The sequence below is a fragment of the Cygnus atratus genome, chromosome 4, assembly GCF_013377495.2.
Source record: "Cygnus atratus isolate AKBS03 ecotype Queensland, Australia chromosome 4, CAtr_DNAZoo_HiC_assembly, whole genome shotgun sequence".
NCBI classification, from domain to species: domain Eukaryota; kingdom Metazoa; phylum Chordata; class Aves; order Anseriformes; family Anatidae; genus Cygnus; species Cygnus atratus.
This window is the reverse complement of record NC_066365.1, coordinates 74,643,189-74,657,107: the sequence shown is the minus strand read 5'-3', so window position 1 is coordinate 74,657,107 and position 13,919 is coordinate 74,643,189. Positions and strand designations below refer to the sequence as shown.

The window sequence follows — 13,919 nt, the reverse complement described above, 5'->3', positions numbered from 1 at the left end:
GGCCAAACCCGCTGCTAAACGCCTGGATAACCCAGGGAATTGCAATCCGGACAAGCAGAGCTGGGGGATGCTAAGACATCCCAAGATACCACTTCTTGGGGGAAAAAAAAATCATGCTTTGATCAAGTCACCCTCAGCAGGCTGAACAAAAGCAAAAAAAAAAAAAAAAAAACAACCGGCCTTCTCCGCTCTTTTATATCGCCAAGCAGATGGGCGATACGACCTCCCGAAATCCCTTCGCCCCCGCTTCCTAAGCTCCTTTAACGGAAAAAAAAACAGTGCAGGGATCAATAATCCCTGTAACGTGCTCCTGGAGGCAGGCACCCCGCTCCGGGGATGGGGAGCGCAGCTGCTGGCGGCAGACCGAGGAAGGCGGCGAGCCGAGCCAAGGGCAATTTGGGATGCGGGAGGGAAGAATGCTCTCGTTTAAACTGCACGAGGTTGCTAGGTTATGGATTTTTTTGGGGGCATAATCTGCAAGGGGATCCAGATGGCCGCAAAGCCTCGCGGTGGAAAAGCAGCGTGAGGCCTGGGAGGGAAGAATTCCTCTTTATGCTGCCGCCTTCTGCTCTCTCCGAGCCCAGACCCCGGATTTTGGTCCTTGGGAGTGCCCTCTGCGGATCCTTTCTCTTCGGTTTTACCAAATATACAAGAAGCGTAAGACGAACAGGTAGCTTGATGCAGGAGGACGAAAAGCTGGACGCCAAAACCGAAATCAGCAACAAATCCCGTGGAAGAGCCGCCCCAAAAGCCCCTCTGTTTCTGCGAGGGCTGCGTTTTAAGGTGCTGACAGCATTAAAAACCCTTCAGGAAAACCCAGGCAACCCCAAAGCCAAACCTCAGCCTGCTGGGAATTCACCCCACCACCACGTCGCTGACATCTGATATTTTTCCTAATGCTTACAGAAAAAAAGGAGCTCCGTGGTTGGCCTGCCCTTCCTCTGCTTTTAACAGAAGCACTGGGTTTGGGGGAATATTTCTTCCCCCACTCGTTCTGCTCTGCTCACAGCGACCGGGGGCTTTGCAGCGCTTTAAAACCCAGCAAAAAAAGAGCCGGGGGCACAAACTGCTTCACTCCCACGGCCCTGCAAGGTGGGCAAAAGCCTCAGAGGTCAGCAGGAGACAGGAGAATCACTTCTCTGCTCCCGGAGTGCCTGGCCAAGCTGGGTGCCCGATGGAGAAACGTGTAGGAACAACACACGTGGGCCCTTCTCTCTCCATCTCCAAGGATGCTGAGCGCTGCTGTCCCTCTCCTGCTTTGCGTCCAAGAGGAGAAAGGAGGCTTGATCTCAAAGAGCTGGAGGTGTTAACGAGGTCAGTTATCCGTATTTTCCTGACTTACGTGAGGAGCGGACACTTTCAGGAGCGCGCTTTCCTTCCTTCCTTCCTTCCCTCCTCCAGAAAGTCCTCGGGCTGCCGGGAAGACTTGAGCTGGCAGAGGAGACCCCTCCTGACACGGCGGTGCTCACGCCAGGCAAGCTGTTTGGCACAGAAACGGTTTAAAAATGACATTTTCTGCAGCCGGAAAGCTCTCCCCGTGTCACGGCCTGACCTTAGCGGGACGGAGAAAGTCAAGGGACCGCAAAATTCAGGGGAGGGCTGTTGGGACCTGGGAGGTGACGGGCGGGCAACGCGCCAATCTCGAGCATCGCCTACCCCAACTCCCCACTCGCCTGTGGGCTTTAAGGGCTTAAGTTTCTCAGAAATTTCACCCTGAATAAGCAAAAACACAGGCTAAGGCCGCGACGTTGATGCAGAACTCGTTGAAAACAAACCAAAACCAAACCTGCTTCAAGGCTACCGGGGCCTCCTCGGGCAGCCGAGCCGAAAACACCCCCGAGACCGTCAGGCCCGCAGCAGCCCGCCGTCAGATCTCTACCGATTCCTGGCTGCTGAATCGTCTACTAGAAGGCAAAATATATTGCTGGCGCTAACGACCCGGCTTAGCAACGAGCGCGCAGGCTGCACCGAGTGTCTCTCCAAAGGTCAGGGGAGCGCACGATGCCCGGGAGCCCTTGCGTAAGCTCTTACTACGAGTTAAAGGCACTTGGAGAGAGCCTGGAGGTCGAATCGCAGCCCACCACGTCCTTTAAAACGAGAGGGGAGACCCCGAATCCTCCCCTCGGCACCCCTCAGCATCTCAGCCTTCGCTTCTAAACCCCGCCTGAACTCACGGGGCGAACGGCGCGGCGGCAGCCGGCGCGTTTCGACGAGAGCGCCGCGGCCTCGTTAGCACGGTGGAAATTACGAGCTGGCCTTTTTGTGCGCGTCTCAGGGCGCGCTGGGCTGCGGCCAGGCATTCCTGGCCGAGCCGGGTGGCAGCGCCGCGAGCGGGGATGTCACAAAACCCCCCGGGGTGGGCGCGGGTTTCTCCTCGTGGGCTGGGGACAATCGGGTTGGAAGCCACGTCCCGACGAAGACCCCGCGCAGCCCAAGCCCCCCCCGCCATCACTCCAGAGGAGCAACCTGATTAAGTAACGGTATTTTTGGAAATAACGCTATTTCCAGGGATCATGCCGCCTCCAGGAACTGCTCGTGGAGGTACCTCGACACGCGATTTTGCGGATCCCCTGCAAGGAAACCTTTCAGGCCAGCTCCGTGCTTACCTGAACGGGAGCCGCGAATCATCCGAGCCACGCACCTCCAACCTAAGCGCTGACCCACGAGGCCAGGCGCGCCGAAAAAAAACCCCTGACACTGCACAAAACTCCGCGGAGAACAAGGGGGAGGGTTAAGATATTGCTTTAAACTCCTTGCCCGGCCAAAAATCCCACAAATTGGTTCAGCTCCTTACACCCCATCTCCGAGCGGGTCCCTTTTAAAACTCCGGCGCGGCGGTGACGTGACGCTGCACAGAAAGGAAGGGGGGGGGGGGGGTAAATGGCTCAAGCTAATCCTCCAATTTTATAAGACGTTAATCCGCTGATCTCATTGCAAGGGATTAGAGTTACCGGCGAGGGAGTGAGTCTAAGAAGTTTTCAGGCAGATGCACCCCAAAGCGGGGCGCGGCGAGGAGAAGGGGCGAGTGGGTCCGCAGCGAGCACAGGTCACCGGGAGGAGAGCTGATTTGATCTGGGGAACGAAGCAAGGCTCAGCCTTTTTTTTTTGTGACAAAAACCAGCCGCCTGCTTCGGGAAGGTTCGCTCTCAGGTCGTACCTGCTCGCACGGAAGAGAACCATAATGAAATAAATCCAAGAGAAGCGTCACGAGGTGAAATAAATCAGAGCGTGGGGGAGGCTTGGCGAGCAGGGAGAAGGACTCAGTGATCCTCTGGCGAACAGAACGCAAACTTCCCACTTCTAACTCCCACCAAAACCAAGAAAAAAAAAAACAACAACAACCAAAAACCAAAAGAAAACCACCAAAACAACCAAAAACCCCAAAGAAAGCCGAAGCATTTCACCCACAGTTTCAACCGGGACCCCCCCTTCTTTTATTTCAGGCACCGGGCGCCGGCGCAGAGCGAGCTGCTCGCGGGGCTTCGCTTTTGTTCGGCTCCGGCGCCGCGCGTCCCCGCTCAGCTGAGGAGCTCACAAAAGGGATAAATAAATAAATAAGCCCCCAAACGCAGCTGCGTTACTGACCGATCCGCCAGGAAATCACCCCGGGGGAAGCCGGGCCCCGGCGAGGGTTTCAGGCGGAACAATGGAAAAAATGAGCCTTTTAAAGGCAGGCAGAAATATTTGCTGGTTTGCGAAAGAGCTCTGCGAGCTTAATTCGATCCTTACGCTCCGCCAGCGCTTTAATTCCGTGCAGGCTGCGGGCAGGAAGGGCCTGCTCGGGGCCGGGGGGGAGGAAGGGAGGATGCTCGGGTGGATTTATCGCACTTGGCAGCAGCCAGGCTGAGCCCGGGCTCCCCAAAATCAATTGGGACGGGCTGCTGGGCTCCCCAGCCCTCTTACCTGCGGGGATTCCCCCCGGGTTGGAGAGGGGTCGATGGACGAGCCGGGCTCTGCCTCCCGGCCCCGCTTCTTTATTTTCTTTTTCTCCCCAAAAGCCCTCCCCAGCTGGGAAGCGAGCCGCTAGGTCCGAGAGGCCGGAGCGATAAGGCGGCAAGGTCGGCGCGGCGCTTTCGGTTTCCCTCTCCGCTTGGGAACCTGGCGCCGTTCCCTCCGGGGCTCCGCGCGGCGTAAATCCTCCGCGGGAATAAAAACCAGGCAGAAAAAAAAAAAAAAAAGAAAAAAAAAAAAGAAAAAAAAAAAGTTGTGCTCCTCTCCTCGCCGCGTTCGCAGCCCCCCCCCCCCCCCCCCCCCCCCCCCCCGCCCCGAGTTGAAGCGAGCAGAGGAACGAGCCCTTCCAGCTCCGGTCTCCGGCCTCGACGCAGCGAGCTCGCTGCGGGTATTTTATAAGCGACAGCTGCAAAATAAACCGAAAAGGCTCCAAAAAACCCCAACAGCGACCTTTAAGCCGCCCGAGGGAGGAATCGTCCGTAATGCTGAAACACCCCAAGCCGCCCCTCGCTCCCTCGGCGCATCTCCTGCGGGGCGCAGCCCCCGTCCCGCTCCTCTCCCGAGGCCTCGATCCAGTTTTAGCCGCGGCGGCGGCGCAGGAGCAACCCGAGCCCTCGCAGCCCCTGCCCGCGCCGCCCCAGCTGCTCCCAGCTAATTTAAGCCCGCGGCGGCCTCTCGCTGGGTGCCGGCGCGGGGTTTGGGGCACGGCGAGGCGTGGATGGGGACGCCGGCACCGCCACCGCGGCGGCTTGCCCGCCCTCTGTAAGCGCCTCGGTTAAACCGACGCCTTTTTGGGTCAGCTCCGGTTTTCAGCCGAGCCCCCCGGCGTGAGACCCTCCCCTCGCCGGGAGAAGGGCGGCAGCGCGCCCGCGGGGGCACCTCCAACCTCCGGAGCTGGCCTCGCCTCGCCGGCTCTCGCCAGCTGCTTCCCACGGCCGCCGTTCCCCGCCGCCGCCGTCTCGTTTGCGAGACGCTGCTTAATCAATACGAGCTTGCGGACGCACGAGACGGGGCAGCGGGCACTCGGCGCACGCCACACCATCACATCACCGCTGTGAAAAGGGAGGAAAAAGCAGCTTCGAGCGTCCCACCCACGCAGCTCCCGGCCCGGAGAGCACTCAGGTACCACCACGTCCCCGCGGAGGTGACGCCCAGGCTCCCCGCACCCCCAATTAACAACCCGATTAATTCCTGCTCGGCTGTCAGCGCGGCAGGCGGCGCCGCCCGCTAACCAGCCGGTGACGGCCACGCACCGGGGGTTTGGTTTCCTCTCCTCGAGCGACAGAGGCGCGCTTTTCCAAGCGGGTCATCTCCGGCCTTGGATTTCTCACCCCGAAACTCCCGAGCCGGGCGAGGGCCGAGCCGGCCCCGCCGCGACGCCACGGGGCGGCCGCTCCCGAGGCAAAGTGCGACGGGGCAGAGGCGTCAGGCGCGAGGCACGGCTTGCAGGAAGCAAGAAGCAGCAGAAGCGCTGCCCCGCTCGCAGGCGCCGCGCACGCCAGCCGGGGCGAAGGCCGGGGTGGGGAAGCGGCCTCCGCAGGAGACCAAAACGCCCGCTGGCCTCGGACGCCGCAAAGCAGCCGAGCGCAAAACCTTGGTCCTCTCGGGTCCAGCAGCGCAGGCTGAGCGGCCGCCGGGAAAATCCGCGCCGCGCTGGGGCCGAAGGGTCTGCGGAGAGCCGGGGGGCAGCAAGCGGGAGCGTGGCCGAGGAGAGGACCTCGCGCCGATCCTTCCTTCCACCCCGCAGCAGAGGGATGGGGGGCAGGACGCCTCTCGCAGCCCAGCTTCTCTTCTGGGGGGCGAGCGGGGAGGGGACGCGGCGGCACGAGAGCTGGAGGAGGGCTGGGTGCTGCGGTGCTGCCCGGCCCAGCGCCCCGGCCGCCGTTCGGATCAGCGCCTCGCGGTCCCGCAGCGCCTCCGCGGCTCCCCAGCTCCTTGCCCTGCCCGCGGTTGTCGCCGCACGCCCGTGGGATGCTCCTCCCGTGTCCTCTGCTCCATCCCCGGCTGACGGAGAGCTTCGGCTCGCCCCCAGCCCGGCGCAGCCCCCGCGCCAGGCGGCACCGAAGGCACCCAAAGCCTGGTGTCGGCCGGGAACAGCGGGGAAAAGCTTCGCAGCGCCGAGCGGGGAATAAAATAGGGGGGCCTTCAGGGGCTCAGGGGGGGCACAGAGGGCGGATCCTTGCTGGGACCGGGACGGAGGCCGGGCAGCAGGGCCGCGTCCCCTCCGCCACCCTCGGCGGCGCGCTGACAGCACCGAGGCACCTCTGCCCGCCGCTCCTGGCGCATTCCCTTTTTCTTTTCTTTCCTTCTTTTTTTTAATTTTAAATACACCCGTTAGCACGTTTCGGGTTCCTTCCACGTTGCCCCCGAGCGTTTCTTCCGTCAGGGGCTACGCTCTCCCTCCCCCCGAGTTATCCGAGGCAAAGGCTCGTTATTTTTTTTTTTCCCCCCGGGGGCTCCGGGCCAAACTGGCGCGGACTTTTTCGCTGCAGACGGCCCAGCACCCCAGGCGCAGCAGCTGGAGCAGCCCGGCCTGCAGGAATAACGCAGCAGAGCAAGCAACCCGATTTGCTCGCCGCTGCTTAACGTGCTCGAGGTAGCTCTGTTTACACCCAGCGTAAAGAAAAAAAAATATAAATAAATAAATACATAAGAAAGGAACCACCGACACTGAGATGAACTCGGGCCACGGCCTCGCCGTGAGACCAAACGCGTCCGAGGGAACGGAGGCGAGAGGAGAGCAGAGCAAGCGCGAGACGCCGCGCCGCCTGAGACCGGGACGGGTTTTTGGAGCCTTTTTTTTCCACGGGTTTCTGGTCGATGAAGCAGCTACCTGGCTCACGGGGCGCCGGGAGGGACAACCGCGGCGGGGCCGCGGCTCGAACCACGGAAATAAAAAAGCAAACAAAAAAAAACCCAACCCCCCAAATTAATATTTTGAGCCCAGCTCGAGCTCCCGCGGCCCGGATGGGTGCGAATCGGGTTCGTCCGCCCGGGCGCCCACCTGGCACGAGCGGCACCAAAGGTTCGCCGGGGGGACGAAAGGGAGGCGAGCGGGGAGAAGCGGGTGCCCGCGCCGCCCTGCCCGGCGTCCCCGCGCGCCCAGCGGGGCTCGCGTGCGGCCGAACACGTCGCGGGCGGCAGGAAGCCGGAGATCAAAGGCGGGGAGCAGCGTGCCAGAGCAACACGTAACCCAAACCTGCTGCCAAAGGTAGGGGGGGCGGGGGGGGGGGGGGGGGGTGGGAAGAAAAGGGGAAAAAATAAATAAATAATTACCAAAAAAAAGCGGCACGACGGAACGATCCACGCGCTCGCGCGGCGCTTTGTTCGCTGCACGTGGGGTGGCGGCGGGACCCCCCCCCCCGCCTCGATGGCACCCCCGGGGACACCGCCGGTCCCGCAGAGCCGCCGCCACCCCCCCCCCCCCGCCGTGACCGAGGGGATTTTTGTGGGGACCGGGAGATGCTCTCGTCCAGCGCACGGCCGCGCTGAAACCAAGCCCGAGGAAGTTCCGAGAAAACGCAACCCCAGAAAACGACAAAGAAACCCAAACACGCACAAAACCAAACCAAACCAAACCAACCAAACAAAAAAACACCCAAGAGGTGCATTTCCCCCCCCCCCCCCCCCCCAAACACAGTTTGCAGCCCCGTGGGACCCGCACGCGGCCCCTGCCAAAAGCTGCAGGCTCGGGACGTGCCTGCATGGCAGGAACAGCCCGCCCCGCCGCCCCGCCGCCCCGCTTCCATCCCCAGCCCTTTTTTTTTCATTTTTGGGCTTTTTTTAGCCAAGGCCTGGCTGGCGGAGATGTCGCGTTCCCCCCCCCCCCCCCCCTCGGCCACGTCGGGACCTTCTCGGGGGTGCCAAGCGTGTCACCCCGAAAAGGGACAGCGCTTGGGGTGGCAGGGACAGGCAGTGCCCTGCAGGGAACGGGAGGGGGGCATACGAAGAGGGGCAGCCCCACTGATCTGTAGGGTTGTGCACGGGGAGGGGGTCCTGCCCCATAGGGGTGCTGGAGGGGGTCCCTGCCCCACGGAGCGGTGCAAGGGGAGGGATCCCAGCCCCATGGGGCAGTGAATGGGAAGGGGTCAGCGCCCCATAGGGGTGCTGGAGGGGGGTCCTTGCCCCATAGGGGTGACGGAAGGGGGGTCCCTTCCCCATTCGGGTGCCGGAAGGGGGGGTCCATGTCCCATAAGAAGGGGTCCCTGCCCCACAGGGTGGTGAATGGGAAGGGGTCAGTGCCCCACAGGGGTGCTGGAGGGGGGTCCTTTCCCCATAGGGGTGCTGGAGGGGGGTGTCCCAACCCCTCAAGACAGTGAATGGGAAGGGCTCAGCACCCCATAAGGATGCTGGAGGGGGGGTCCCCCTGCCCCATAAGGATAATGGAGGGGGGCTCCTTGCCCCATAGGGGTACTGGACGGGGGGGTCCCCCTGCCCCATAGAGGTTGTGGAAGAAGGGGTCCCAGCCCCTCAGGGCAATGAATGGGAAGGGTTCAGCACCCCACAAAGGTGCTGGAGGGGGGTCTCCCTGCCCCATAAGGATGCTGGGGGGGTGGTGTCCTTGCCCCATAGGGGTGCTGGACAGGGGGTCCCCGTGCCCCATAGGGGTGCTGGAGGAGGGGGTCCCAGCCCCACAGTGCAGTGAATGGGAAGGGCTCAGCACCCCATAAGGATGCTGGAGCGGGGGTCCCCCTGCCCCATAAGGATAACGGAGGGGGGCTCCTTGCCCCATAGGGGTACTGGACGGGGGGGGTCCCCCCGCCCCATAGCGGTTCTGGAAGAAGGGGTCCCAGCCCCTCAGGGCAGTGAACAGGAAGGGCTCAGCACCCCACAGCGGTACTGAAGGGGTGCCCCTGCCCCGCAGAGCAGCACCGGGGAGGGCTCAGCCCCCCCATAACGCTGCCGTGGGGCGACCCCTGCCCCACAGCGGCGCAGCAGGGAATCCCTGCCCGGTGCAGCCGCTCAGGGGGAGGCATCCCGCTGCGTGTCCCGGTGCCGGCCCCGTGTGAGGGCCGAGACCACCCCCCCCCCCCCCTCAGCCCGCCCCGCCCGGCCCGTCCCGCACTCACCGCCGTCCCGCCGAGGCCGCTCTGCCGCCGGCGGGGAGGGACCCGGATGGAGCCGGCCCCGCCCCCTCCGCCCCGCCCCGCCCCGCCCCGCCCCGCCCGGCGCCGGGCACGGCCGCCGAGCTTCGCTGCGCCGCACTGCGCCTGCGCGCCGCTCCCCGGGGTGGGGAGGGGCGGCGTGACGTCACGGGGAGGGGAGGGGGGGAGAGAGGGGAGGGGGGAAGGGGGGCAGTGGGGACGTAATGGGGACAATGGGGACAATGGGGACATGGGGGACAATGGGGACATTATGGGGATATTGGGGACAGTGGGGACATGGGGACAATGGGGACATAATGGGGACATGGGGGACAATGGGAACATGGGGGACAGTAGGGACGTGGGGGACATGGAGGACAATAGGGACATAATTGGGACACAGGGTGACAATAAGGACATGGGGGACAATGGGGACATAATGGGGACTTAAGGGGACAGTGGGGACATGGGGGACAATGGGGACATAATGGGGACTTAGGGGTTCAATAGGGACATGGGGAACACTGGGGACATAATGGGAACATGGGGGACAATAGGGACATGGGAACAATGGGGACATAATGGGGACATGGGGGACATGGAGGACAATGGGGATGTAGGGTGACAATAGAGACATGGGGGATATGGAGGACAGTGGGGACATGGAGGAGACTTTTGGGACAATGGGGACAGGTGACAATGGGGATGAGGGACAATGGGAACATGGTGGACAATGGGGACATGGACAATAGGGACATGGGAGCTAATTGGGACAAGGGGGACAGCGGGGACAAGGGGGATGGGGGAATAATGGGGATGGGAGGGATGGGGGGACAATGGGCACAGTGAGGACAATGGGGACATGCCACCCCTCCCAGGGCTGTCCCACCACCTGCTGGCCTGCCCGCAGCGGGGACACCGGTGGCACGTTGCGTGACCGCAGGGAGGTGGCACCAGGCTTAATGCCACCGCTCTGGGCGCTGTCTCTGGAGCGTGGAGGAGGCCGAGGTGCCTCCTGCTCCGTGACCTCACCCGGGCGAGCCGTGGAGGCGTTGCACAACCCGAAACTCCAGCCCTGCTGCCTGGCTCGGGGCTCCTCCCACGCCCTATCTGGCCAACCTCATCTCCACCTCGTGAGGAGACCAAAAATGGCCCTCGTTGGCTTTCCTTAATCCCTCATCTTGCACGCACGCTCCGAGCGATGTCCTCCCCGTCCCCTTGGAAGAGTTGGGGTGAAACTGGTCCCGGCCACAGATTTTGGATGTCCTTTTCCAATGACATGATGATGGGAGGAAAGTCCTGGGATGGGACCCGCTCTGCTGTCCTACACCACCTCCTTGTCCCCTGCCAGCGGAGGAAGGCAGCGAGGGTGTCCAACAAGGGGCAGTTAGAGGACGGAGGTCCTTCAGCTGTTGGTCTCAATGGCCTCAAGTTGTGCCAGGGTGGTTTGGGTTGGGTATCAGGAGGGATTTCTTCATGGAGAGGCTGTCAAAGCACCGGAACGGGCTGCCCAGGGAAGTGGTGGGGTCCCCGTCCCTGGAGACACGTGGACGTGGTGCTCAGGGACATGGATTAGTGATGGGACTCCACAGGTCAGGCTGATGGTTGTTCTGGGGGTCTTGAAGCTCTTTTCCAGCCTAAATGAGTCTATGATTCTACGACCTGCAGCATCCTTGAGGACAATCCCAGCCCTGACCTGCTGGTGCCGAAGCTATTACATGAGGAGCCAATTTTTGGGATGTTTGAAGCTCGCGAAGTCCCGTTCCCGCTGTGGGAATCCCCACCTGGCACCGGAGCGATGTGCCCAAACACACTGGAGGTACCTGCAGCTGGGGCTCCTGCTACAGGCGAGGAGCTCGTGGAGCTCTGGCCCTGCAGGGATGGGGTGAATTTGGAAAGCAAATGCAGCCATAGATCAGATTCTGCTGATCCTCCCTCGGCAAAGCCTGGAGCTTCAGGGCCTTCTTCGACCTCTGGACATCAGCTCGCTGCAGGGTGGCCTTTGGGACTGCCCTATAGCCAGGCTCTGCTGCCGGCTATGGCAAGCAGCTCCCCTTCGTACACCTTCCTCCCTGCCTCAGTTTCCCCTTTGGCTGGCGGTGCGAAGCTCGTGAGATGGCAATCCCGAAACAGCACATCTGGGAGAGCGAGGACACATTTCTGAGCTCCGTTTCATCACCCTAATTACAGAGAAAGCTGCAGCGTTCACTTTCTCCTTGCACACCCTTGGGCTGCCTACACTCCTGCTAATAACATAGCACTTTATTTATGAGAAGATCCAGTTTTTCCTACTCGTTGAGTGCAGGAAGAAGAAATCCAGCAGGCTTACATGCCCGGACCTTACAGCAGAGAGATGGGGTGATAAGGGAGGGTGGGTCTGTCTCCTCGGGAAGGTGGAAAGCTCTCCTTTCTTCTCGCTTCCTATCCAGGATGTTTTTGCTTTGTGAGACCCGGGGTCTCAGGAGGGCTGCCAGGTTGTGGTGTGGACACCACCACCTCCTCTCCTCCGTTCTTGCTCGCTGCACAAGTGCAGAAGGAGCCCATGTTTCCTTGGGAAGCTCTTCTCAAGTGAACCAAGCCAGCTGCAAAACCCTCCTCCCGGCCCAGCACGAGTTCAGGTGGTGCTGGACCACGAGTGCCACCAAGGTTTTGTTGTCTTCCCAAGAGAATCGGGGTGACAGGGCAGCCATGGGACCCGCGTGTCCCCAGGAAGCGGGTGGAGGCCGGAGTGGTGGCAGCCCCCGAGGTTCTCCTGCTCCTCTGGGGTAGCCGCAGGTGGACCATGACTGGGCCGAGGGACAGGGACAGGCTCTTTGCTGCTGAATTTCAGCCCTGCCTGCAGGCGGTGGCAGTTTTGGGTTCCCCACTCTGGGTGAGGCCTACCTCCACCCGCACAGCCCAAGGGAAGCCATGGTCTGCCTCACGGGCCCTCATCGGAGCAGAAAACCCAGAATTTGTCAGTGAACACCAACCTAAGCAGCTCTTGGGTGCCACACGTGTAATTTCCCCTGTTTGGACAAAAATTCATGAGGTGGCTGTGGGGACAGACCCCCTGTGTTTGCCATCACAGGAGGCTGGCCCATGCCCGGTGCCACACAGCCCATGGGGGGTTTTGCAGGGCTCCTCGAGCTGCTTGGCTGAGGTCCAGATGAAATCGGGCAGAAGAAAAGCACCGGTGGCTTTCGTGGGAGGATTCCTGTTTGACCTTGTGGTTGAGATTCCGCCTCTGGTGTGGAGGAGGAGGCTGTTTCCCTCAGGCTTCTTCCCAAAACATGTTGCCGGGTGAGGTCCATGCTGCCAAAATCTCAGCCCTCGGCCCCTGTGCTGGTGGCAGACATTGTGGTGTGGGCTCGGGTCTGCCAGCAGAAATGGGCTTTTGTCACCTTGCTGGGTGTCAGCGGTAGAGAGGACATAAAAACAGCCTGTCTGGACCATCTGTCCCCACACCTTGTCTTTGCCTGGTCAAGAGGACTTTTTCATCCTCACCAACCTTGCCAGGCTGATTGTAGAAGTACCGCAGAGAGGAGACCTGGTGGGCAGAGGAAGAGATGGGCTCCTGCAGGCCTTCTGTGATCCCAGCACACACGGCATATTGCTGCCAGCTCCTGGACACCTTCACCCTGAGTCCTCCTCCAGCTCCTTCGCTGGAAATAATCACCCTCATTTGCCCCTTTGTAATGCCTTCTTCCAGCACAGCCATTTACCCCGCTACTCCTTGGCTCCCCTTCTCCCTCCTTTCACTCGAGATCTGTGAGGTGGCTTTGCTGTCTGATCCAGAAGGCAGCGCAGCCAACAAACTGGCAAAAATGAGACGTTTAGAGAGTTCCCACTCCATCTCTGCCTCTGAGGTGGGATGCAGAAGACCTCCAGCAGGGTCTTCTTGGGAAGATCTTGGGAAGGATATTGGGAAGGATACTGGGAAGGCTTTTCTAGGAGGAAGCATTATTGGAGCTGCTTCCTCTGACCTCTTCTCCACTCCCTTTGTGGCATCAGCAGGACTTTGATTCTGCTCCGTGCCAGACCGATGTGGAGCGGGGTGGAGCAGGGCAGACTCCTTCTCCTCCTTGCAGCCGGGCGCAATTACCCGGGGCTTTGACTCATGCATGGCTTTGTGAGTCAGGGGACAGCGCCGCTTCCACGGGGCTTGCCCACGGGTGACCCACCTCCTCGCACCCACCCAGGCACCTCATGCTGAACGTCAGGTCCAGCTGAACGAGTGGAGCAGGTATTCCTCCTGGGTGGTAACCCCAGCCCTGCGGCTCTTCCTCTCCTTCAGCACGCTGTGGGGCTCCGCTCCGCTGCAGGAAGAAGCCAGTTCAAATAGGAAAGGGGAATTTGGGTAATCAGTGCTTGCATCCATGCTGGGAAATCCGTGGGGTCGGGCAGGATGGAGAGGCAATTGCCAAGGGTGTTTTACTCCCACTGATGTCAGGAAAATGTTTCAAGTGTCTTCTTCCGGAGCAGGGACCGCTCACTCCTGTGATGCGGGAGATTGCCTGAGATGTTCTTGGGAATTCCCGTGATGCAGTCAGATCTTCCCGTACCCCATTAATGCCTTTGGGCTCTGTCTCCCCTCCTTTCCTGCAAAAAAGACCCAAATCTTTTCCCTCTGGTCCCACCACAGGGACCAGCTGGGGTGGTGAGACCCAGGCAGCTCTCGGTGCCCTGTGCAGGATCTGGCACAGGGATGGATGCAGGGGACAGACAGAATAGTGGGTGCAGCGTGGAAAATATAGAGATATTACATGAGAAAGTTCCCTAAAGGGAGGTCAAACCAGCTTATCCAAGACATTATATGCATTATATGCAGGCAGCTGGTGATTGATGCAGCCTCACCGCATCGATGCTGCTGGGGCCACCCCAGCCTTGCTCTTTGGTTGCAAT

The 13,919-nt window shown here is 61.1% G+C and overlaps 1 protein-coding gene across 3 annotated transcripts in view; it reads right to left on the bottom strand.

Annotated features, from left to right (window-relative positions):
- RNF24 (ring finger protein 24) overlaps positions 1-9,047 on the bottom strand; it is a 41,160-nt gene extending 32,113 nt beyond the window's left edge. For 2 of the 3 annotated variants that reach the window (XR_007708158.1, XM_050710184.1), the window contains exons 1-2: positions 9,021-9,047; positions 1,343-1,479 (exon numbers count right to left, since the gene is read on the bottom strand). The gene's annotated coding sequence lies outside the window, so the exon portion shown is untranslated. Of the gene's footprint in view, positions 1-1,342; positions 1,480-5,204; positions 5,322-9,020 lie in introns of those variants that run through there. The other variant, XM_035547500.2, reaches the window with a different exon arrangement.
- Positions 9,048-13,919: the final 4,872 nt, after the last annotated feature.